This window comes from Aythya ferina (genome assembly GCF_964211825.1).
Source record: "Aythya ferina genome assembly, chromosome: 7".
Taxonomy (NCBI): domain Eukaryota; kingdom Metazoa; phylum Chordata; class Aves; order Anseriformes; family Anatidae; genus Aythya; species Aythya ferina.
The window spans coordinates 8,977,203-9,000,123 of record NC_140302.1 but is presented as its reverse complement, the minus strand read 5'-3'; the positions used below and the strand labels follow the sequence as shown (position 1 = coordinate 9,000,123).

At 46.7% G+C, this 22,921-nt stretch overlaps 2 long non-coding RNA genes across 4 annotated transcripts in view; one reads left to right on the top strand and one right to left on the bottom strand.

The window, feature by feature from the left end:
• LOC311439513 overlaps window positions 1-22,921 on the top strand; it is a 160,665-nt gene that overhangs the window by 42,256 nt on the left and 95,488 nt on the right. For all 3 annotated transcript variants that reach the window (XR_014694770.1, XR_014694771.1, XR_014694772.1), the window contains 3 exons: window positions 11,035-11,100; window positions 11,187-11,233; window positions 11,324-11,460. This is a non-coding gene — a long non-coding RNA (uncharacterized lncRNA). The remainder of the gene's footprint in view (window positions 1-11,034; window positions 11,101-11,186; window positions 11,234-11,323; window positions 11,461-22,921) is intronic.
• LOC311439517 overlaps window positions 88-22,921 on the bottom strand; it is a 45,437-nt gene continuing 22,603 nt past the window's right edge. The window contains exon 5 of the long non-coding RNA XR_014694781.1: window positions 88-731. This is a non-coding gene — a long non-coding RNA (uncharacterized lncRNA). The remainder of the gene's footprint in view (window positions 732-22,921) is intronic.

Below are 22,921 nucleotides of genomic sequence, written 5' to 3'. Positions count from 1 at the left end.
CCTCTCCGCGATCAAACCAGAAATCAGGAACCAAAGCCCTCCCGGACGAGCCCCCAGTTGTAATAAATGACTGGGTCCCAAATCGGATTGCAATTGAAATTTACAATTTATTAAATGAATAGAGGTAAGCAAGCAGCGCTGGGTGCACCAGGAGTCTCTGCTCCACCAAGACGCACACAAGTTACATCGGCGGCTGGTTTTTATGCTGCTAGGCTAATACATATTCATTACTACTTCTACAAAAGGCAGGGTTATTCTAATTAGTTCCCAGAATCCAAACCCTCCCACTGCTGCATGCGTTATCAGTCTCCGGTGGTCCCTCTGGGGGCCGCTCGTACTGAAGGCTCGTAGTCTTCCTCCCAGGCTTTTCTCTTGTCCTTCTCCTTTGTCCATCTTGGCTGGATGGCAGACACTAGCATAGTGTCCCATGCAACAGTTGTAATAGTTAGCAGTTATTCTGAAACCCCTTTGTTCTCTTATCCCTTATTGACCCGAATTGCTGGACCATTCCTTTGCAAGATACAAGAACTATATATATTAACCACTGTGGTTTTCTCAGACGTGTGGTTATACAAGGGTACGTAAGACAGAAGGTCACATTTCATCATATCATGCGGCCCCAGCATTGTTCCATATTGACACGAATCAGATGAACTCATTTCACACTGTTAAGCTGTCTTATCGCTGCAAGCGTATCGCAATACCACCTTCCTTCCCTCTACAGGATGTAACTGCGCAAAAACAACATTTTTATTCCCACAACCTTGATCCCCTTACCCTGAAAGCCTTATTCCCCTTAAACCTAACAACTCTAACCACAACCCTAACCCTTATTATCAACCCCCTAACGCTAATGACACTGACCTTAATCCAGACCCCAAACTGCCCCTAACCCCAGACAACCAACAACGAAACACACACACACAAAGATGGAAACTACAAAAAAGGCAAAACCCTGGATACAGGCCCCAAATCACAAATACGCAACCAAAACGCTACAGAAAAGCCCCAGATGCAGGCCCCAAATGCTACAGCTAGGCCTCAAAAGCTCAAGATGCATCCCAAATCAAAAATGCAGACCCCAAACGTTACAGAAAAGCCTCCAAACCCAGGCTGCAGAAGTCTACAAGCAGGCCCCAAACTGCCAACAGAAGCAGGCACCAACCACACCCAGATGCAGACCCCAACTGCCCACAAGCAGCTCCTACCCCACCACCCCCTCCCAAGAACTGGACTCCACACAGACACTGGCCCAAGACCCGGGCCCGCTCCCCGCCCCCCCCTCACCCCCCCACCCTCCCCCCCAACACAGGTGTACAAGCAGCTCACAACCCGCCTCTTCAGAGAACGGTCCCAGCCCCCCCCAACCCCCCCAAGACATGGGATGCAGAGGTGTACAACCAACTCCCAACTCCCTCCCCCTCAAAGGGAGGCCCCAAAGACCCCCAAATGGAGGCTCCTAGAGTGAACAAGCACCTCCCAACTCCCCCAGGCACAGGCACCCCCCCCCAAACACAGGCCACAAAGGTGTATAAACAGCCCAGATCCCCCTTCAAGACCCAGGCCCCTATAGTGTACAAGCAGCTCCCAACCACCCACAGATGCAGGCCCCAACCCCTCTCAAAAGGGAGGCACCTAGAATGCATGAGCAGCTCCCAACCCCCCTAAACATAGGTCCAAAAGTGCACAAGCAGCTCCCAACCCCCCTCAAATACAGACCCCAAAAGTGTACAAGTAGCTCCCCCCCAGAGACAGGACCCAAAGGTGTACAACCAGTTCCCAACACCCCTGAGACACAGCCCCCAACCCCCCCCCCAGACACAGGGCCCCAAATTCTACAAGCAGCTCCCAACCCCTGCAAGGCAGGCCCCCTACCCTATACAAGCAGCTCCCAACCCTCCCCCCCGCCCCGAGGGAGGCCCCCAAGCCCCCCCAAACACAGGCCCCTACAGTGTACACGCAGCTCCCAGCCACCCCCAGATGCTGGCCCCAAAGTTGTACAAACAGCTCCCAGCCACCCTGCAGAAACAGATTCCTACATTGTACAAGCAGTTCCCAGCCCCCTAGACACAGGCCCTGACCCCCCAGAGATGCAGGCCCCAAAGGTGTACAAGCAGCTCCCACCCCCCCCCAGACGCAGGCCCCAAGCCCCGCCCCCAAACACAGGCCCCTACAACCAGCACCCAACCCCCTACCCCCAATGCCAGCCCCAAAGGTGTAGAAGCAGCTCCAAACCTCCTCCCTCAACCCAGGCTCCAACAGTGTACAAGCAGCTCCCAACCAACCCTCCCCTTCCCCCTCCCACCCCCCCCCACCCCCACCCCCTCTCTCCCCCCCTCTACCCCCCCCGACACAGGCTCCAAAGGAATACAAAGAGCTCCCACCCCTTCCCCAGATGCAGGTCTCAACCCCCCCTGCACCCAGAAGCAGGCCCCAAAGGTGTACAGTCAGCTCCCAACCCCCTCAATGCTGGCCCCAAGGGTCTACAAGCAGCTCCCCTCTTGTCCCCAGATACCGGCCCCCAGACACAGACCCCAAAAGCCTAATCACAGGCCCTGAACTCTAGAGGCAGGCTCCAAAACCCAGGACAAAGCCCCAGTGGTTCCAGACAGGGCCCAAATCCCAGACACAGGCCTCAAACGCTAAACATATGCCAAGAAAAGTATTAGTGCTGGTGCCAAATGTTACAGACAGGCCCAAAAGCCCGAGATGCTCAAGGCTGAGACGTAACTTGGCTTTCTGAATTACTGGAAAGCAGCTTTCATTCTCAGATAATTGTGTGCAGGCTAGATAGGATGGGGCTTCAGGCACCACTTCACCTGAGGAAACACACTGGCATCAGGCACCGCTGTGCCAGACAAGCTTGTTCTGCAATTTTCTCTGACCCAGCCACAGGAGCTGGAGCGGCTGCAGGAGCTGGAGCAGCTGCAGGAACCAGAGCTGGAGCGGCTGCAGGAACTGGAGTTGGAGCAGTTGCAGGAGCTGGGACTGGAGTAGCAGCAGGAGCTGGAACTGGAGCAGCTGCAGGAACTGGAACTGGAGCAGCTGCAGGAGCTGGAGTTGGAGCAGTTGCAGGAGCTGGGACTGGAGTAGCAGCAGGAGCTGGAACTGGAGCAGCTGCAGGAACCGGAACTGGAGCGGCTGCAGGAGCTGGAACTGGAGCGGCTGCAGGAGCTGGGACTGGAGCGGCTGCAGGAGCTGGGACTGGAGCGGCTGCAGGAGCTGGAACTGGAGCGGCTGCAGAGTCCACTGTAGTGGTCACAGTGGCCGTTGGATCTGTCACAGGGCTTGGAGTGGCCGCAGGCTCTGTCACTAAGTTGATAGCAGTATCAATGGCAGCTCGATAGGCATGAGCCAGGCCCCAGCATGTTACAATGATTTGTGTTACTTTGGAACTGCCAGAATCGTGACACCTTTTTCCCAAGCATTCTGCCAGTTTTTGAGGATTTTGCAGTTGTTCAGGGGTGAATTTCCAAAACACTGGGGGTGCCAACTGCTCTAGATGCCTGCCCATATCCTCCCATATTCCCTGCCACCCACAACTATACTGCCTCCGGGCAGATCTCCGGATGAGCTTCCTAAGTAGTTGTTTAACTTTAAGCAGAACCTGAAGCGCATTCAGGAGGCAGAACAACAAGACTATGCTGGTCTGAGTATCCCAAGGATATTCAATATCTTGGAGAGCTATTGTAGCAAGCTCGGAGGGTAAGAGGGTGGTGAAGGAGGAAGGCAGAGTGATCCAGGAGGATACAGGGGTGGTGAAGGAGAAAGGGAGAGTAATCAAGTAAGAAAAAATATCTTCCCCTTTCCCCTCCACAGATTGACTCCCTAATGGAAAAAAACAATAGGTATAATTGCTAATAGTTTCCAAGATACAGTTTCCAAAATACAGAGTCGACGATGTTACTGAGTACAAATACCAAGTTAGAGTCATGACCAGATATCTCATCGTCTCATAAGCCATTGCTACAACACTCAGTACCATAATGATCTGAAACCAGGGCCCGGAGAGGATAAACAACATGACAGAGAGCAAATACGGAAAATAATGTACTATAATACTCAATTTGGAAAACAGGCGCAGCAGAGTTGAGATTAAAGCAATCAGCATTATGACAAGTGACTATTAAGCAGGTCTAATACTTACACCAATTTTAGTTTAACACACTCTGGTCAGATCTGCCGTTATCTCAACCTTTCGAGCCCCACGTTGGGAGCCAAAAAGACTGTCATGGTTTAACCCGGCCGGCAGCTAAACACCACGCAGCCGTTCGCTCACCCTTCCCCCTCCCTCTCTGGGATGGGGGAGAGAAATGGAAAGTGAAGCCCGTGAGTTGAGATAAAGACAGTTTAATAAGACAGGAAAATAATAATAACAAAATAATAATAACAATAATAATAATAATGATACAATGGTGATAATAGGAAAATAATAATAATATGTACAAACAAGTGATGCACAATGCAATTGCTCACCACCCGCTGACCAATGCCCAGCCTAACCCCGAGCAGTCCTGCCCCCTCCCCCCGGCTAGCCACCCCTATATATTGTTTAGCATGACGTCAGATGGTATGGAATACCCCTTTGGCTAGTTTGGGTCACCTGCCCTGGGTCTGTCCCCTCCCAGCTCTTACTGCACCCCCAGCCTGCCTGTTGGCAGAACAGAGCGAAAGGCCGAGATGTCCTTGGCTTGGTATAAGCACTGCTCTGCAACAATTAAAACATCGGGGTGTTATCAGCACTCTTCTCATCCTAAGCCAAAACACAGCATTCCACCAGCTACTAGGAAGAAAATTAATTCTGTTCTAACTGAAACCAGGACAGTATTAGGTTACAGCTAAGGTTAAGGTTAAGAGCAAGTCTAAGGTTTAGGGTAAGGGTAAGGGATAATGTAAGGGTCAGGGTAAGGGCTGGAGTAAGGTTTAGGGTTAGGGAAAGGTTAAGTGTAAGGGTTAGGGTAATGTTAAATGTAACAGTAAGTGTAAGGATAAGCGTTAGGGGAAGGGTAAGAGTAAGGGTATGAGTAATGGTAAGGTTGAGGGTAAAGGAAGAGGTTAATTGTGAGGTTTAGATTTAGCCTAAAGGTAAGTGTAGCAGATAGGGTAAGGGTTACGGTAAGGGCAAGCATTAGCATAAGGTTAAGGTTTAGGCTTAGGGTAAGGGTAAGGGTAATTGTACGAGTAATTGCTAGGGTAAGTGTAAGCGTAAGTGTACATTTAAGTGTTGTTGTATAGCTTACGGTAAGGGTAAAGTTAAGTGTTAGGGTTTTTAGGGTTAATTTTAGGGTTAGGGTGAGAAAAACGTAAGGTTAAATACTAGCTAAAGGTTAAGGATAAGGTTAAGGTTAAGAGTAAGTGTAAGGTTTAGGGTAAGGGTTAGGGTTAATGTAAGGGTCAGCGTAAGGGTTGGGGTAAGATTTAGGGTTAGGTTAAGGTTAAGTGATAGTTTAAGGATAAGTTGTATGGATAAGTGTAAGGGATAGGGTAAGGGTAAGTGTTAGGGTAAGGGTAAGGTTAATGGTAACGGTAAGTGTAAGGGTAAGGGTCAGGGTAAGGGTAAGAGTAAGGGTATGGGTAATGGTAAGGGTGAGGTTTAGGATAAGGGTAGGTGTAGCAGAAAGGGTAAGTGTTAGGATAAGGGTAAGGTTGAGGGTTAGGTTAAGGGTAAGGGTAAGGGTAAGGGTAAGGGTAAGGGTAAGGGTAAGGGTAAGGGTAAGGGTAAGGGTAAGGGTAAGGGTAAGGGTAAGGGTAAGGGTAAGGGTAAGGGTAAGGGTTAGGGTTAGGGTTAGGGTAATTGTTAGGGTAATGGTTAGGGTTAATTTTAGGCTTAGGGTGAGGGAAACGTAAGGGTTAGTATTAGGTTATGGTTAAGGGTAAGGTTAAGGGTAGGAGTAAGTTTAAGTTTTAGGGTAAGTGTTCGGGTTAATGTAAGCGTCAGGGTAAGGGTTCAGGTAAGGTTTAGGGTTAGGGTTAGGTTAAGGGTAAGGTTTAGGGTAAGGGTAAGGGTATGGATAAGGATAAGTGGAAGTGATAGGGTAAGGGTGTCAGGGTAAGGGTAATGTTAAAGGTAACAGTAAGTGTAAGGATAAGGGTTAGGATAAGGGTAAGAGAAAGGGCATGGGTAATGGTAAGATTGAGGGTAAGGGTAAGTGTAAGTGTAAGGTTTAGATTTAGGCTAAGTGCAAGTGTAGCAAAAAGGGTAAGGGTTAGGATAAGGGTAAGGTTTAGGGTTAGATTAAGGGTAACTGTAATGTTATGGGTAAGGCTAAGGGTAAGGGTAAGGGTAAGGGTAAGGGTAAGGGTAAGGTTAAGGGTAAGGGTAATTTTAGGAGTAATTGCAAGGGTAAATGTAAGCTTAAGTGTACTTGTAAGTGTTGCTGTATGGCTTATGGTAAGGGTAAGGTTAAGGGTAAGGTTTATGTTAAGGGTAAACATAAGGGTAACGGGTAGAGTAAGGGTAACAGTATGTTTAAGGGTAGAAGTATGTGTTAGGTTATGGGCTATGGTAAGGGTAAGTGTTAGGGTAAGTGTAATGATAAGGTAAGTGTACAAGTCAGGTTAAGGTTTAGAGTTAGGATTAGGGTTAGGGTAAGGGTAAGTGTTAGGGTAATGGATTGGCTTAATTTTAGGGTTAGGGTGACGGATAAGAAAGGGTAAGTATTAGGTTAAGGTTAAGAGTAAGTGTAAGGTTTAGAGTAAGGGTTAGGGTTCATGTAAGGGTCAGGGTAAGGGCTGGGGTAAGGTTTAGGGTAAGGATAAGAGTAAGGGTATGGTTAATGGTAAGGGTGAGGGTTAGGGTAAGGATAAGGGTAAGTGTAAGGTTTAGGGTCAGGGGAATGGTATGGTTAAGGGTAAGGGTAAGGGTAGGGGTAAGGGTAAGGGTAGGAGTAATTGAACGAGTAATTCCTACGGTAAGTGTAAGCGTAAGTGTACATTTAAGTGTTGTTGTATGGCTTATGGTAAGGGTAAGGCTAAGTGTTAGTGTTATTGTTAGGGTTAATTTTAGGGTTAGGGTGAGAAAAACGTAAGGTTAAGTACTAGCTAAAGGTTAAGGATAAGGTTAAGGTTAAGAGTAAGTGTAAGGTTTAGGGTAAGGGTTAGGGTTAATGTAAGGTTCAGGGCAAGGGTTGGGGTAAGGTTTAGGGTTAGGGTTAGGTTAAGGGTAAGGGTTGGGGTAAGGGTAAGGGTATGGATAAGGATAAGTGTAAGGGATAGGTTAAGAGTAGGTGTTAGCATAAGGGTAAGGTTAATGGTAAGGTTTATGTTAAGGGTAAGCATAAGCGTAACGGATAGAGTAAGGGTAAGGGTAAGGGTAACGGTACGGTTAAGGGTACAAATATGTGTTAGGGTATGGGTTATCGTATGCGTTAGATTTAGGGTAAATATAAGGGTAAGTGTAAGGGTAAGTGTAAGTGTATGGGTCAGGATAAGGGTTAGAGTAAGAATTAGGGTTAGGTTTAGGGTAAGGGTAAGTGTTAGGGTAATGGTTAGGGTTAATTTTAGGGTTAGGGTGAGGGAAACGTAAGGGTAAGTATTAGGTTAAGGTTAAGGGTAAGGGTAAGGTTAAGAGTAAGTGTAAGGTTTAAGGAAGGGTTAGGGTTAATGTAAGGATCAGGGTAAGGGTTTAGGTAAGGTTTAGGGTAAGGGTAGGTTCAGGATAAGTGTTAGGGTAAGGGTAAGGTTAATGGTAACCTTAAGTGTAAAGCTAAGGGTTAGGGTAAGGTTAAGAATAAGGGTATGGGTAATGGTAAGGGTGAGGGTTACGGTAAGGGTACGTGTAAGGTTTAGATTTAGGCTAAGGGTAAGAGTAGCAGAAAGGGTAAGGTTTAGGGTTAGGTTAAGGGTAAGGGTAAGGGTACGGGTAGAAGTATGTGTTAGAGTATGGATTATGGTAAGGGTTAGAGTAAGGGTTAGGGTAAGGGTAAGTGTTGGGGTAATGGTTAGGGTTAATTTTAGGGTTAGGGTGAGGGAAAAGTAAGGGTAAGTATTAGGCTAATGTTATGGGTAAGGTTAAGGGTAAGGGTAAGGTTAAGGGCAAGGGTAATTGTACGAGTAATTGCTAGGGTATGTGTAAGCCTAAGTGTACATGTAAGTGTTGTTGTATGCCTTATGGTAAGGGTAAGGTTATGGGTAAGGTTTATGTTAAGTGTAAGTGTAAGGGTAACGGATACAGTAAGGTTAAGTGTAACGGTACGGTTATGGGTAGAAGTATGTTGTAGGGTAGGGGTGAGGGTTACGGTAAGGGTACGCGTAAGGTTTAGATTTAGGCTAAGGGAAAGTGTAGCAGAAAGGGTAAGGGTTACGGTAAGGGTAAGTGTTAGGATAAGAGTAAGGTTGAGGGTTAAGTTAAGGGTAAGGGTAATGGTTTGGTAAGGGTAAGTGTAAGGGTAAGGGTAATGGTACGAGTAATTGCTAGGGTAAGTGTAAGCATAAGTGAACATGTAAGTGTTTTTCTATGGCTTATGTTAAGGGTAAGGTTAAGAGTAAGGTTTATGTTAATGGTAAGCGTAAGGGTAACTGATAGAGTAAAGGTAAGGGTAACAGTAAGGTTAAGGGTAGAAGTATGTGTTAGGGTATGAGCTATGGGAAGGGTAAGGGTTAGGGTAAGAGTAAGGGTAAGGGTATGTGTAAGGGTACGGGTCATTGTAAGGGTTAGGGTAAGGGTAAGTGTTAGGGTAATGGTTAGGGTTAATTTTAGGGTTAGGGTGAGGGAAACGTAAGGGTAAGTATTAGGTTATAGCTAAGGTTAAGATTAAGAAAAAGTGTAAGGTTTAGGGTAAGGGTTATGGTTAATGTAAGGGTCAGGGTAACGGTTGGGGTAAGGTTTAGGTTAAGGGTAAAAGTAAGTATAATGGTAAGGGTAAGGGTGAGGGTTAGGGTAAGGTTTAGATTTAGGCTAAGGGTAAGTGTAGCAGAAAGGGTAAGGGTTACGGTAAGGGTAAGTGTTAGGAGAAGTGTATGGTTTAGGGTTACATTAAGGGTAAGGGTAATGGTATGGGTAAGGGCAAGGGTAAGAGTAAGGGTAAGGGTAAGGGTTATTGTACGAGTAATTGCTAGGGTAAGAGTAAGCTTAAGTGTACTTGTAAATGTTGTTGTATGGCTTATGGTAAGGGTAAGGTTAAAAGTAAGGTTTATGTTAATGGTAAGCATAAGGGTAACGGATAGAGTAAGGGTAAGGGTAACAGTATGGTTAAGGGTACAAGTATGTGTCAGGGTATGGGCTATGGTCAGGGTAAGGGTTAGGGTAAGTGTCAGGGTACGGGTAAGTGTAAGGCTACGGGTCAGTGTAAGGGTTAGAGTAAGGGTTAGGGTTCGGGTAAGTTTTAGGGTAATGGTTAGGGTTAATTTTAGTGTTAGGGTGAGGGAAACGTAAGGGTAAGTAGTAGGTTAAGGTTAAGGGTAACGTTAAGTTTAAGAGTAAGTGTAAGGTTTAGGGTACGGTTTAGGGTTAATGTAAGGGTCAGGGTAAGGGTTGGGGTAAGATATAGGGTAAGGGTAAGAGTAAGTATACGGGTAATGGTAAGGGTAAGTGTTAGGGTTAGGGTAAGGGTAAGGGTAAGGTTTAGATTTAGGCTAAGGGTCAGTGTAGCAGAAAGTGTAAGGGTTACGGTAAGGGTAAGTGTTAGTAGAAGTGTATGGTTTAGGGTTAGGTTAGGGGTAAGGGTAATGGTATGGGTAAGGGCAAGGGCAAGGGCAAGGGCAAGGGTAAGGGTAAGGGTAAGGGTAAGGGTAATTGTACGAGTAATTGCTAGGGTAAGTGTAAGCTTAAGTGTACTTGTAAGTGTTGTTGTATGGCTTTTGGTAAAGGTAAGGTTAAGGGTAAGGTTTATGTTAAGGGTAAGCATAAGTGTAACGGATAGAGTAAGGGTAAGTGTAAGGGTAACGGTAAGGTTAAGGGTACAAGTATGTATTAGGGTATGTTATATGGTAAGTGTAAGGTTTAGGGTAAGGGTAAGGGTAAGGGTAAGGGTAAGGGTAAGGGTAAGGGTAAGGGTAAGGGTAAGGGTAAGGGTAAGGGTAAGGGTAAGGGTAAGGGTAAGGGTAAGGGTAAGGGTAAGGGTAAGGTACGGGTCAGGTAAGGGATAGAGTAAGGTTTAGGGTTAGGTTTAGTGTAAGGGTACGTGTTCGGGTAATGGTTAGGGTGAGGGTAAGTATTAGTTTATAGCTAAGGTTAAGGTTAAGAGTAAGTGTAAGGTTTAGGGTAAGGGTTAGGGTTAGGGTTAATGTAAGGGTCAGCGTAAGGGTTGGGGTAAGATTTAGGGTTAGGGTTAGGTTAAGGTTAAGTGTTAGTTTAAGGATAAGTTGTATGGATAAGGATAAGTGTAAGGGATAGAGTAAGGGTAAGTGTTAGGGTAAGGGTAAGGTTAATGGTAACGGTAAGTGTAAGGTTAAGGGTTACGGTAAGGGTAAGGTTATGGGTAATGGTAAGGGTGAGGGTAAGGGTAAGGGTAAGATTTAGATTTAGGAAAAGGGTAAGTGTAGCAGAAAGGTTAAGGGTAAGGGTAATGGTGTGTATAAGGGTAAGGGTAAGGGTACGGGTCAGGGTAAGGGTTTGAGTAAGGGTAAGGGTTAGGATAAGTTTAAAGGTACGGGTCAGGTGTAATAGTAAGTGTAAGGGTATGGGTCATGGTAAGGGTTAGAGTAAGGGTTTGAGTAAGGGTAAGGGTAAGGGTTAGGATAAGTGTAAGGGTGAAAGCAAGGATTAGGGCAAGACTAAGTGTAAGGGTAATAGTAAGGGTTAGGGTAAGTGTAAGGGTAAGGGGAAGGTAAGGGGAAGGGTTGGAGTAAGGTATAGGGTAAGGGTAAGGTTAAAGGAAAGAGTAAGGGTAAGGAAAAAGTAAAGGTAAGGATTTGGGTAATGGTAAGGGTGAGAAGGGTTAGGGTAAGGGTTACGGTAAGGGTTGGGTAATGCAGTGTACAACCTGGGACATCACACGCAGAGCTGCCTCTGGCAAGGTGAGTGAGGAACAGATGTAGCAGTTGTTGTGTTGTAGGTCTCACTGTTCCTCTAAGCATCCCCTCTTTGTCTTTTAGAGGTGTTGTAGCTGTTTGAAGAGGGTAGATTGAAGCATCTGCCTCGGGGGCTGGTAAGCGGCAGAGGTAAGGGAGCAGACAAGAGTAACTTACCTACTTGTGCTGTGTCTTTGGATGCTGCATCGGCCTATGCATTTCTTTTTCTTTCACAGGTGTCTCGCACAGGCTCCAAGGAGCAAACTGCACTCTGAAGAGCTGTGTAAGAAGAGGGGCTGGTCATGAGCTGGGTTGGAGCAGAACGACCAAGTAGCACAAGGTGACTATGAAAGGTGTCCGTCTTGCTTTGCAGGTGCCGTGGCAGGCTCTCCACAGAAGTGACTAAGGATATGAGATAAGGCCAGAGAGCGACAAGGAGCGGCACGTGCAGGGATGGTTTTGAAGCGCTGTGGTGGCTTACTCTTCTGTTCATCAGGTGCCACAGGCAAGGTGGGTTGTAACATCAGTCGTTATATTTGCATGAAAGCAGTTCACTTGAATGCCACAGTGCATCTGAGTAGGGTGTTCTAGCAGAAAAAGCTTGTCTGGCACAGCGGTGCCTGATGCCAGTGTGTTTCCTCAGGTGAAGTGGTGCCTGAAGCCCCATCCTATCTAGCCTGCACACAATTATCTGAGAATGAAAGCTGCTTTCCAGTAATTCAGAAAGCCAAGTTACGTCTCAGCCTTGAGCATCTCGGGCTTTTGGGCCTGTCTGTAACATTTGGCACCAGCACTAATACTTTTCTTGGCATATGTTTAGCGTTTGAGGCCTGTGTCTGGGATTTGGGCCCTGTCTCGAACCACTGGGGCTTTGTCCTGGGTTTTGGAGCCTGCCTCTAGAGTTCAGGGCCTGTGATTAGGCTTTTGGGGTCTGTGTCTGGGGGCCGGTATCTGGGGACAAGAGGGGAGCTGCTTGTAGACCCTTGGGGCCAGCATTGAGGGGGTTGGGAGCTGACTGTACACCTTTGGGGCCTGCTTCTGGGTGCAGGGGGGGGTTGAGACCTGCATCTGGGGAAGGGGTGGGAGCTCTTTGTATTCCTTTGGAGCCTTGCTCCCTAATCCTCACACTTACGCTTACCATTATACTTACTTTTACCCTTAACCTAAACCTTACCCCAACCCTTACCCTAACCCTTACCCTAAACCTTACACTTACTCTGAACCTTAACCTAATACTTACCCTTTCTTATCCGTCACCCTAACCCTAAAATTAACCCTAACCATTACCCTAACACTTACCCTTACCCTAACGCTAACCCTCATCCTAACTCTAAACCTTACCCTGACTTGTACACTTACCCTTATCCTTACACTTACCCTAACCCTTACCCTTACCATAACCCATACCCTACAACATACTTCTACCCATAACCTTTTCCGTTACACTTAACCTTACTGTATCCGTTACCCTTACACTTACACTTAACATAAACCTTACCCATAACCTTACCCTTACCATAAGGCATACAACAACACTTACATGTACACTTAGGCTTACACATACCCTAGCAATTACTCGTACAATTACCCTTGCCCTTACCCTTACCCTTACCCTTAACCTTACCCATAACATTAGCCTGATACTTACCCTTACTTTTCCCTCACCCTAACCCTAAAATTAACCCTAACCATTACCCCAACACTTACCCTTACCCTAACCCTTACTCTAACGCTTACCCTTACCATAATCCATACTCTAACACATACTTCCACCCATACCCTTACCCTTATTGTAACCCTTACCCTTATTGTAACCCTTACCGTTACTCTTACCCTTACCCTTACCCTTACCCTTACCCTTACCCTTACCCTTACCCTTACCCTTACCCTTACCCTTAACCTAACCCTAAACCTTACCCTTTCTGCTACACTTACCCTTAGCCTAAATCTAAACCTTACACTTACCCTTAGCCTAACCCTTAGCTTTACACTTAAGGTTACCATTAACCTTACCCTTACCCTAACACTTATCCTGAACCTAACCCTTACCCTTACCTAAACCCTTACCCTGATCCTTACATTAACCCTAACCCTTCCCTAAACCTTACACTTACTCTTAACCTTAACCTTACCCTTAACCTTAACCTAATACTTACGCTTTCTTATCCGTCACCCTAACCCTAAAATTAACCCTAACCATTACCCTAACACTTACCCTTACCCTAACCCTAATCCTAACTCTAAACATTAACCTGACTTGTACACTTACCTTATCATTACACTTACCCTAACACTTACCCTTACCATAGCCCATAACCTAACTCATACTTCTACCCTTAAACTTACCGTTACACTTACCCTTACTCTACCCGTTACCCTTATGCTTACCCTTAACACAAACCTTACCCTTAACCTTACCCTTACCATAAGCCATACAGCAACACTTACAAGTACACTTAAGCTTACATTTACCCTTGCAATTACTCCTAAAATTACCCTTACCCTTACCCTTACCCTTACCCTTACCCTTACCCTTACCCTTACCCTTACCCTTACCCTTAGCCTTACCCATAACATTACAGTTACCCTTAATCTAACCCTAACCCTTACCCTTACCCTTACCCTTACCAAACCATTACTCTTACCCTTAACCTAACCCTCAACCTTACCCTTATCCTAACACTTACACTTATTGTAACCCTTACCCTTTCTGCTACACCTACCCTTAGCCTAAATCTAAACCTTACACTTACCCTTAGCCTAAACCTCACCCTTACCATTACCCATACCCTTACTCTTACCCTTACCCTAACCCTTACCCTTACACTTACCGTTACCATTAACCTTACCCTTACCCTAACACTTACCCTTACCCTATCCCTTACACTTATCCTTATCCATACAACTTATCCTTAAACTAACACTTAACCTTAACCTAACCCTAAACCTTACTCCAGCCCTTACCCTGACCCTTTCATTAACCCTTACCCTTACCCTAAACCTTAGACTTGCTCTTAACCTTAACCTTAGCTGTAACCTAATACTTACCCTTACGTTTCCCTCACCCTAAGCCTAAAATTAACCCTAACCATTACCCTAACAGTTACCCTAACCCTAACCCTTACTCAAACCCTTACAACGACCCATACCCTTACACATACCCTTACTCTTACCCTTACCCTAACCCTTACCCTTACACTTCCCGTTACCATTAAGCTTACCCTTACCCTAACACTTACCCTTACCCTATCCCTTACACTTATCCTTATCTATACAACTTATCCTTAAACTAACACTTAACCTTAACCTAACCCTAAATCTTACCCCAACCCTTACGCTGACCCTTACATTAACCCTAACCCTTACCCTAAAGCTTACACTTACAGAATCACAGAATTTTCTAGGTTGGAAGAGACCTCAAGGTCATCGAGTCCAACCTCTGACCTAACGCTAACAGTCCCCCACTAAACCATTTCCCTAAGCTCTACATCTAAACGTCTTTTAAAGACCTCCAGGGATGGTGACTCCACCACTTCCCTGGGCAGCCTGTTCCAGTGCCTCACAACCCTTTCAGTGAAGAAGTTCTTCCTAACATCTAACCTAAAACTCCCCTGGCTCAACTTAAGCCCATTCCCCCTCGTCCTGTCACCAGGCACGTGGGAGAACAGGCCAACCCCCACCTCGCTACAGCCTCCCTTGAGGTACCTATAAAGAGCGATAAGGTCGCCCCTGAGCCTCCTCTTCTCCAGGCTGAACAAGCCCAGCTCCCTCAGCCGCTCCTCGTAGGACTTGTTCTCCAGGCCCCTCACCAGCTTTGTTGCCCTTCTCTGCACCCGCTCAAGCACCTCCATGTCCTTCTTGTAGCGAGGGGCCCAAAACTGAACACAGTACTCGAGGTGCAGCCTCACCAGAGCTGAGTACAGGGGGACGATCACCTCCCTAGCCCTGCTGGTCACACCGTTCCTGATACAAGCCAGGATGCCGTTGGCCTTCTTGGCCACCTGAGCACACTGCTGGCTCATATTCAGCCGACTATCAACCATCACTCCCAGGTCCTTCTCTGCCTGGCAGCTCTCCAACCATTCCTCTCCCAGCCTGTAGCTCTGCTTGGGGTTATTGCGCCCCAGGTGCAGGACCCGGCACTTGGCCTTGTTGAACTTCATGCAGTTGACCTCAGCCCATCGGTGCAGCCTATCCAGATCCTCCTGCAGAGCTTTCCTACCCTCAAGCAGATCGACACACGCACCTAACTTGGTGTCATCTGCGAACTTACTGAGGGTGCACTCGATGCCCTCGTCCAGATCATCGATGAAGATATTAAAGAGGACCGGCCCCAGCACCGAGCCCTGGGGGACGCCACTAGTGACTGGCCTCCAACTGGACTTGGCTCCATTCACCACGACTCTTTGGGCCCGGCTATCCAGCCAGTTTCTAACCCAACGAAGCGTGCGCCAGTCCAAGCCAAGAGCAGCCAGTTTCTTGAGGAGAATGCTGTGGGAGACGGTGTCAAAAGCCTTGCTGAAGTCAAGGTAGACCACATCCACAGCCTTTCCCTCATCCACCCAGCGCGTCACTCTGTCATAGAAGGAGATCAGGTTCGTCAGGCATGACCTGCCTTTCATAAAGCCATGCTGACTGGGCCTGATCGCCTGCTTCCCCTGCAAGTGCTGCATGATGACTCTCAGGAGGATCTGCTCCATGAGCTTCCCTGGTACTGAGGTCAAACTGACAGGCCTGTAGTTTCCCGGGTCTGCCCTCCGGCCCTTCTTGTAGATGGGCGTCACGTTTGCTAGCCGCCAGTCGATTGGGACCTCCCCCGATAGCCAGGACTGCTGATAAATGATGGCTGGTGGCTTGGCCAGCTCCTCTGCCAGTTCCCTCAGTACCCTTGGGTGGATCCCATCCGGCCCCATCGACTTGTGCACATCTAAGTGCCGTAGCAGGTCACCAACCAGTTCTTCATGGATAATGAGGGCCACATCCTGCTCCCCATCCCCTTCCACCAGCTCAGGGTACTGAGTATCCAGAGAACATCCGGTATTGCCGCTAAAGACTGAGGCAAAGAAGGCATTGAGCACCTCCGCCTTTTCCTCATCTCTTGTAACTAAGTTTCCCCCCGCATCCAGTAAAGGATGGAGATTCTCCTTAGTCCTCCTTTTTCTGTTGATGTATTTATAGAAACATTTTTTGTTATCTTTAACGGCAGTAGCCAGATTGAGCTCCAGATGAGCTTTGGCCTTCCTAATTTTGTCCCTGCACAGCCTCGCTACATCCTTAAAGTCCTCCCTAGTGGCCTGCCCACTTTTCCAAAGCTTATAAACCCTCTTTTTTCTCCTAAGATCAAGCCACAATTCTCTGTTGAGCCAGGCCGGTCTTCTTCCCCGCCAGCTCGTCTTTGGGCACGTGGGGACAGACCGTTCCTGCGCCATGAAGACTTCCCTCTTGAAGAGCGCCCAGCCTTCCTGGACCCCTCTGCCCTTCAGAACCGCCTCCCAAGGGACTCCACCAACCAGTGTCCTGAGCAGCTCAAAGTCAGCCTTCCGAAAGTCCAATACAGCGGTTTTACTGGTCCCCTTCCTGGCCTCGCCAAGAATAGTGAACTCCACCATTGCGCGGTCACTCTGCCCGAGACAGCTCCCGACGATCACGTCCTCCACCAGTCCTTCTCTGTTTGTGAAGAGAAGGTCTAGCGGGGCACCTCCCCTGCTAGGCTCACTAACCAGCTGCGTCAGGAAGCTATCTTCCACGCTCTCCAGAAACCTCCTAGACTGCTTTCTCAGGGCTGTGTTGTGCTTCCAGGATATGTCAGGGAAGTTGAAGTCCCCCACGAGTACAAGAGCTGATGATTTTGCAACCTCTGTCAGCTGCCTGTAGAATTCCTCATCCGTCTCCTCATCCTGGTTCGGCGGTCTATAGCAGACCCCGACCAGGACACTAGCCTTGTTGTCCCTGCCGATCCTAACCCAAAGGGACTCGACCTTGTCATTCCCAACCTCGATTCACCACCTGCACTCCCGCTCCATGCACTAACCGACCCATTCCCCTAAAGTCCCTTTTGATAGCCTTGAGGCTTCTCTCTTCAATGTTATCACTGCCCGCCTGGACTATCAAAAGGGGGTAATAGTCAGAGGGGCGTACCAGGTTAGGAAGCTTCCTGGCAACGTCCCTGACCCTGGCCCCAGGGAGACAGCAGACTTCCCTACGGGTAGGGTCAGGCCGACAAATAGGGCCCTCTGTTCCCCTAAGAATCGAGTCACCAACAACAATAACCCTCCTGTCTTTCTTGGTGGAGGCAGTCCTGAGGCGCGGAGTCGACCTCCTCGCCCCAGGCATCCTCCTGGGAACATTTGCTACCTCTTCCTCACACACCGGCCTCTCAATCTCTAGGGCCTCAAACCTGTTGCGTAAGGGCAGCTGGGAAGGTGGGGCCGGAAGGGAAGAGCATCGCCTGCGGTGTCGAGCAGGGACCTGTTTCCATTCCTCCTCAGCTCCCAGATCCCCTCCCTCTGCCCGACGGGGACAGGGCAGGGGGTCCGCCCCCATTTGAGGAGTCTCACCTCGGCACCTCCCCTGGAGGCCCTGCAGGGAGTTACTCCAGAAGTCTATCTCCCGCTCACACTCCCTGATGGCCCTCAACCTCTCCACCTCCTCCTTGAGCTCCGCCACCATGCGGACCAGATCATCCACCTACTCTTAACCTTAAGCTTACCCTTAAGCTTAACCTAATACTTTCCCTTTCTTATCCGTCACCCTAACCCTAAAATTAACCCTAACCATTACCCTAACACGTACCCTTACACTAAGCCTAACCCTAAACCTTACTCTATCCCTTACCCTGACCCGTACCTTACCCTTACCCTTACCCTTACACTTACCCTAAACCTTACACTTACCATATAACATACCCTAACACACTACCATACACTTACCCTACCATACCCTAACACACCTAACATACACTTACCCTAGCAATTACTCATACAATTACCCTTACCCTTAACCTTACCCTTACCCTTACCCTTGCCCTTACCCATACCATTACCCTTACCCTTAACGTAACCCTAAACCATACACTTCTCCTAACACTTACCCTTACCGTAACCCTTACCCTTTCTGCTACACTTACCCTTAGCCTAAATCTAAACCTTACCCTTACCGTTACCCTAACCCTAACACTTACCATTACCCGTACACTTACTCTTACCCTTACCCTATATCTTAACCCTATCCTTACCCTGACCCTTACATTAACCCTAAACCGTACCCTAAACCTTACACTTACTCTTAACCTTAACCTTACCCTTAACCTTAACCTACTACTTACCCTTACCTTTCCCTAACCCTAACCCTAAAATTAACCCTAACCATTACCCTAACAGTTACCCTAACCCTAACCCTTACTCTAACCCTTACACTGACCCGTAGCCCTACACTTACCCGTACCCTGACACTTACCCTAACCCTTACCCTGACCATAGCCCATACCCTAACACATACTTGTACCCTTAACCATACTGTTACCCTTACCCTTACTCTATCCGTTACCCTTATGCTTACCATTAACATAAACCTTACTCTTAACCTTACCCTTACCATAAGCCATAGAAAAACACTTACATGTTCACTTACGCTTACACTTACCCTAGCAATTACTCGTACAATTACCCTTAACCTTAACCTTACCTTTACCCTTACCCTTGCCCTTACCCATACCATTACCCTTACCCTTAACGTAACCCTAAACCATACACTTCTCCTAACACTTACCCTTACCGTAACCCTTACTCTTTCTGCTACACTTACCCTTTGCCTAATTCTAAACCTTACCCTAACCCTCACCCTTACCTAAATCTAACCATTACCCTAATCCTCACCCTTACGCTTACCATTATACTTACTTTTACCCTTAACCTAAACCTTACCCCAACCCTTACCCTGACCCTTACATTAACCCTTACCCTTACCCTAAACCTTACACTTACTCTTAACCTTAACCTTATCCTTAACCTTTAGCTAGTACTTAACCTTACGTTTTTCTCACCCTAACCCTAAAATTAACCCTAAGAATAACCCTAACACTTAACTTTACCCTTACCATAAGCCATACAACAACACTTAAATGTACACTTACCCTAACAATTACTCGTACAATTACCCTTACCCTTACCGTAAGCCTAAACCTTAACCTTATCCTAACGCTTACCCTTACCGTAACCCTTACCCTATCTGCTACACTTACCTTTAGGCTAAATCTAAACCTCACAATTAACCTCTTCCTTTACCCTCAAACTTACCATTACTCATACCCTTACTCTTACCCTTCCCCTAACACTTATCCTTACACTTACTGTTACATTTAACATTACCCTTACCCTAACCCTTACCCTTAACCTTACCCTAACCCTAAACCTTACTCCAGCCCTTACCCTGCCCCTTAGGGGAAGTGTAAGCGTAAGTGTACATGTATGTGTTGTTGTATGGCTTATGGTAAGGGTAAGGTTTATGTTAATGGTAAGCGTAACGGATAAAGCTAAGGGTAACGGTAAAGGTAACGTTAAGGATACAAATATGTGTTAGGGTATTCCTTATGGTAAGGGTAAGGGATAGGGTTAGTATAAGGGTAAGTGTAAGTTTAAGGGTACGGGTCACGCTAAGGGCTAGAGTTAGGGTTAGGGTAAGGGTAAGTGTTAGGGTAATGGTTAGGGTTAATTTTAGGGTTAGGGTGACGGATAAGAAAGGGAAAGTATTAGGGTAAGGTTAAGAGTAAGTGTAAGGTTTAGGATACGGTTTAGGGTTAATGTAAGGATCAGGGTAATGGCTGGGGTAAGGTTTAGGGTAAGTCTAAGAGTAAGTATACGGGTAATGGTAAGGGTAAGTTTTAGAATAAGGGTAAAGGTAAGGTTTAGATTTAGGCTAAGGGCAACGGATAGAGTAAGGGTAAGTGTAAGGGTAACGGTAAGGTTAAGGGTACAAGTATGTGTTAGGGTATGTTATATGGTAAGTGTAAGGTTTGGGGTAAGTGTAAGGTTTGGGGTAAGTGTAAGTATAAGGGTAAGTGTAAGGGTAAGGGTAAGAGTAATGGTAAGGATTACAATAAGGGTAAGGGTGATTAAGGAGGTATTGGGGAGGCATTGGGGCGGCAAGGACAATCCCCAGACATGGACTGTATATCTCGAAACAAGACACTGAAACTCATGATAAGGAAGCGGCAGACGGACAGAGAAACAAACGTAAGGACTGTAAATCTCAAAACTGGACATTGGAATTCATTATAAAGATACAACAAACGGAAGAATTGGCAACAACCAGCTCTCGCAATTAAGAAACATGCCAATTCAGCAGATTCCTGACCAAAGGTGAAAAGTACACTGTGAGGAAGACTCGGGGTCTTCCTCCCAAAGACCCCTGCCCACGTCCCAAAGACCCCTGCCCACAATTCTTGGAAGGCTCTACGCAGGCGCAAGGTGCCAAAAGGCTAATTAGCATGAGAAGCGAGGGAAGGCGGGGATAGGTAATGCATATGTATAGGTGCTTGTAGAATATTGATAGATTGATTGTATAAATTCAAGACTGCTTTCCGCTTTAGGTATGCACGATAGGTGGAGAGATCCCCCGTGCATCCAGCGCTGCAATAAAGAATATACCACTTAAAGGAATTTCAGCTTCGATCTTTGAATCAATCTGGCACCCCAGACGGGACGACCTCTCTGCCGGACCGCAGGACCCGCTGGGAACAGGACTCCCTAGGGTACCCCCGGGATTTCCCGGAGGGACTCCTCGACTCACTGGATCACTGCGGAGGCAGACAAGGACCCCATCATTGTAAGTGAGTATATTCTTTATTCTGGTTTGGTTTTCTGGTAGACCGGTCATCTGGGACTGTCCAGTAAGTCGGAAGGTGACTTCTGCAGGACAGTATTTGGTATTTACTTTGTGGTTAGTACCACAAGTATATCTGGGGACCTTGGGGTCCATCTGTATCTGGAACTGTCTGTAAGTCAGAAGGTGATCTTCTGCGAGGCAGTGTTTGGTATATACTTTGTGGTTAGCACCATAAGTATATGTTTGGGGACCTTAAGGAAGGAGCTCGCTTTAAGGTCCATCTGGAATTGTGTTGTCTATTTCGGTTTTCTGACTCATGGAGTATGGTATTTAACTCTGGTTATTGTTACTGCGATTTTGGCTATTTTCCTGGTGGTAATAGTAGGTTCGTGGCATTGTTATAAGAAAGATATCGTTACGGTGTTACACAGTTCGGTTTTCTGACTTATCGCATGTGGAATTTGACTCTGACTATTGTTATTGTGATTTTGGCAATATTGCTGGTAATAGTAGTTTTGTGACATCGCTACTGAAAGATAATGCGTGCCCATGTTTTTGTGAGTGATACGTTTTGTGATACGCTTTTGCAAGTAACATGTGTATTCTGAAAGTGTAAACTGGAAAATGGGGGGGCAAACAAGCAGTGAAATTTTAAAGAAAAGTGTGTTAGGATGTGTTTTAAGTCACTGGAAGGATATTGGAGGATCTGCCGGTGGAAGTGTGAACAGGAAAACATTGATAAAATATCGTAATCAGTGGTGGCCGCTTTATAAGCTGGAATGTGGAGAAAAGTGGCCCCTAAATGGAACTTTAAACTATAATATTTTGCTACAGTTAATGTTGTTTTTTGAGAAGCAGAACAGGATGAAATGTTGTATACTGATGTTTCAGCATCTTGGTGGGAAAAGGTACGGAATTAAGTTGGCCCCTGACTGAGCCTTTGATGTTGGCATTAGAGAAGTACAGGCTGGAGAAAGATAAAGGAAGTGTTAAAAGGGTTGTTGAAAGTGTTAAAGGTGTTTGAAGTTGAATGAGCAGGGAAAGAGGATGTAGGAATGTTAATAGTTCTGCCTCTGCCCGAGGCAGAGATCTTAAAATCACGGGTGTTAGCCCTGTAGGGCAAAGGGGGACCATGATGGGTCCGAGAGAGTTGTCACAGAAACAGAAAAGCAGTTAACTCTTAAAACAACCTGAGTTCATGTGCGAGCTCAGATTGCCGATGGGACCGCTCAGGGAACTGTGGACAATTGCATTCCCCTGACCGACCCCCGCTAAGACCCGAATCATCCTGAAAATTATGAACGGTTATACTAAAAGTAAAATACTAAAAAGTAAATACTAAAACCTGGATGAATTGGGAATTGAGAATATGCTTCCATCAAGGTCTAAAAGAAACCCCTATGGAATTTTTAGACCAACTCTGAAATGTAATGAAAATAAATAAATAAATAAATAAAACAAAACGGTTTGGACCTGGCTTCGGAGGACAAATTGACTAGCCTTTTCCTAGGGTAATCAACCCCTGATTTCAACAGGAATAATGGGGACCTGGGGAACCTACCCTAGCGGATCCTCCACTGGTTATAATGAAGCTAGGGGAGGAATGGAAGTGAAATTTCTTATTGATATGGGGCAACGTATTCAGTTCTAAATCAAGCATTAATGCCTTCACAGAATTATTATGTTAGGGTAAAAGGTGTGTCGTGGTTTAACCCGGCTGGCAGCTAAACACCACGCAGCTGTTCGCTCACCCTCCCCCTCCCTCTCTGGGACGGGGGAGAGAAATGGAAAGTGAAGCCCGTGAGCTGAGATAAAGACAGTTTAATAAGACAAAATAATAATAATAATAATAATAATAATAATAATAATAATAATAATAATAATAATAATACAATGATGATAATAGTACCACTACTAATAATATGTACAAACAAGTGATGCACAATGCAATTGCTCACCACCCGCTGACCGATGCCCAGCTGAACCCCGAGCAGTCCGGCCCCCTCCCCCGGCTAGCCACCCCTATATATTGTTTAGCATGATGTCAGATGGTATGGAATACCCCTTTGGCTAGTTTGGGTGACCTGTCCTGGGTCTGTCCCCTCCCAGCTCTTACTGCACCCCCAGCCTGCCTGTTGGCAGGACAGGG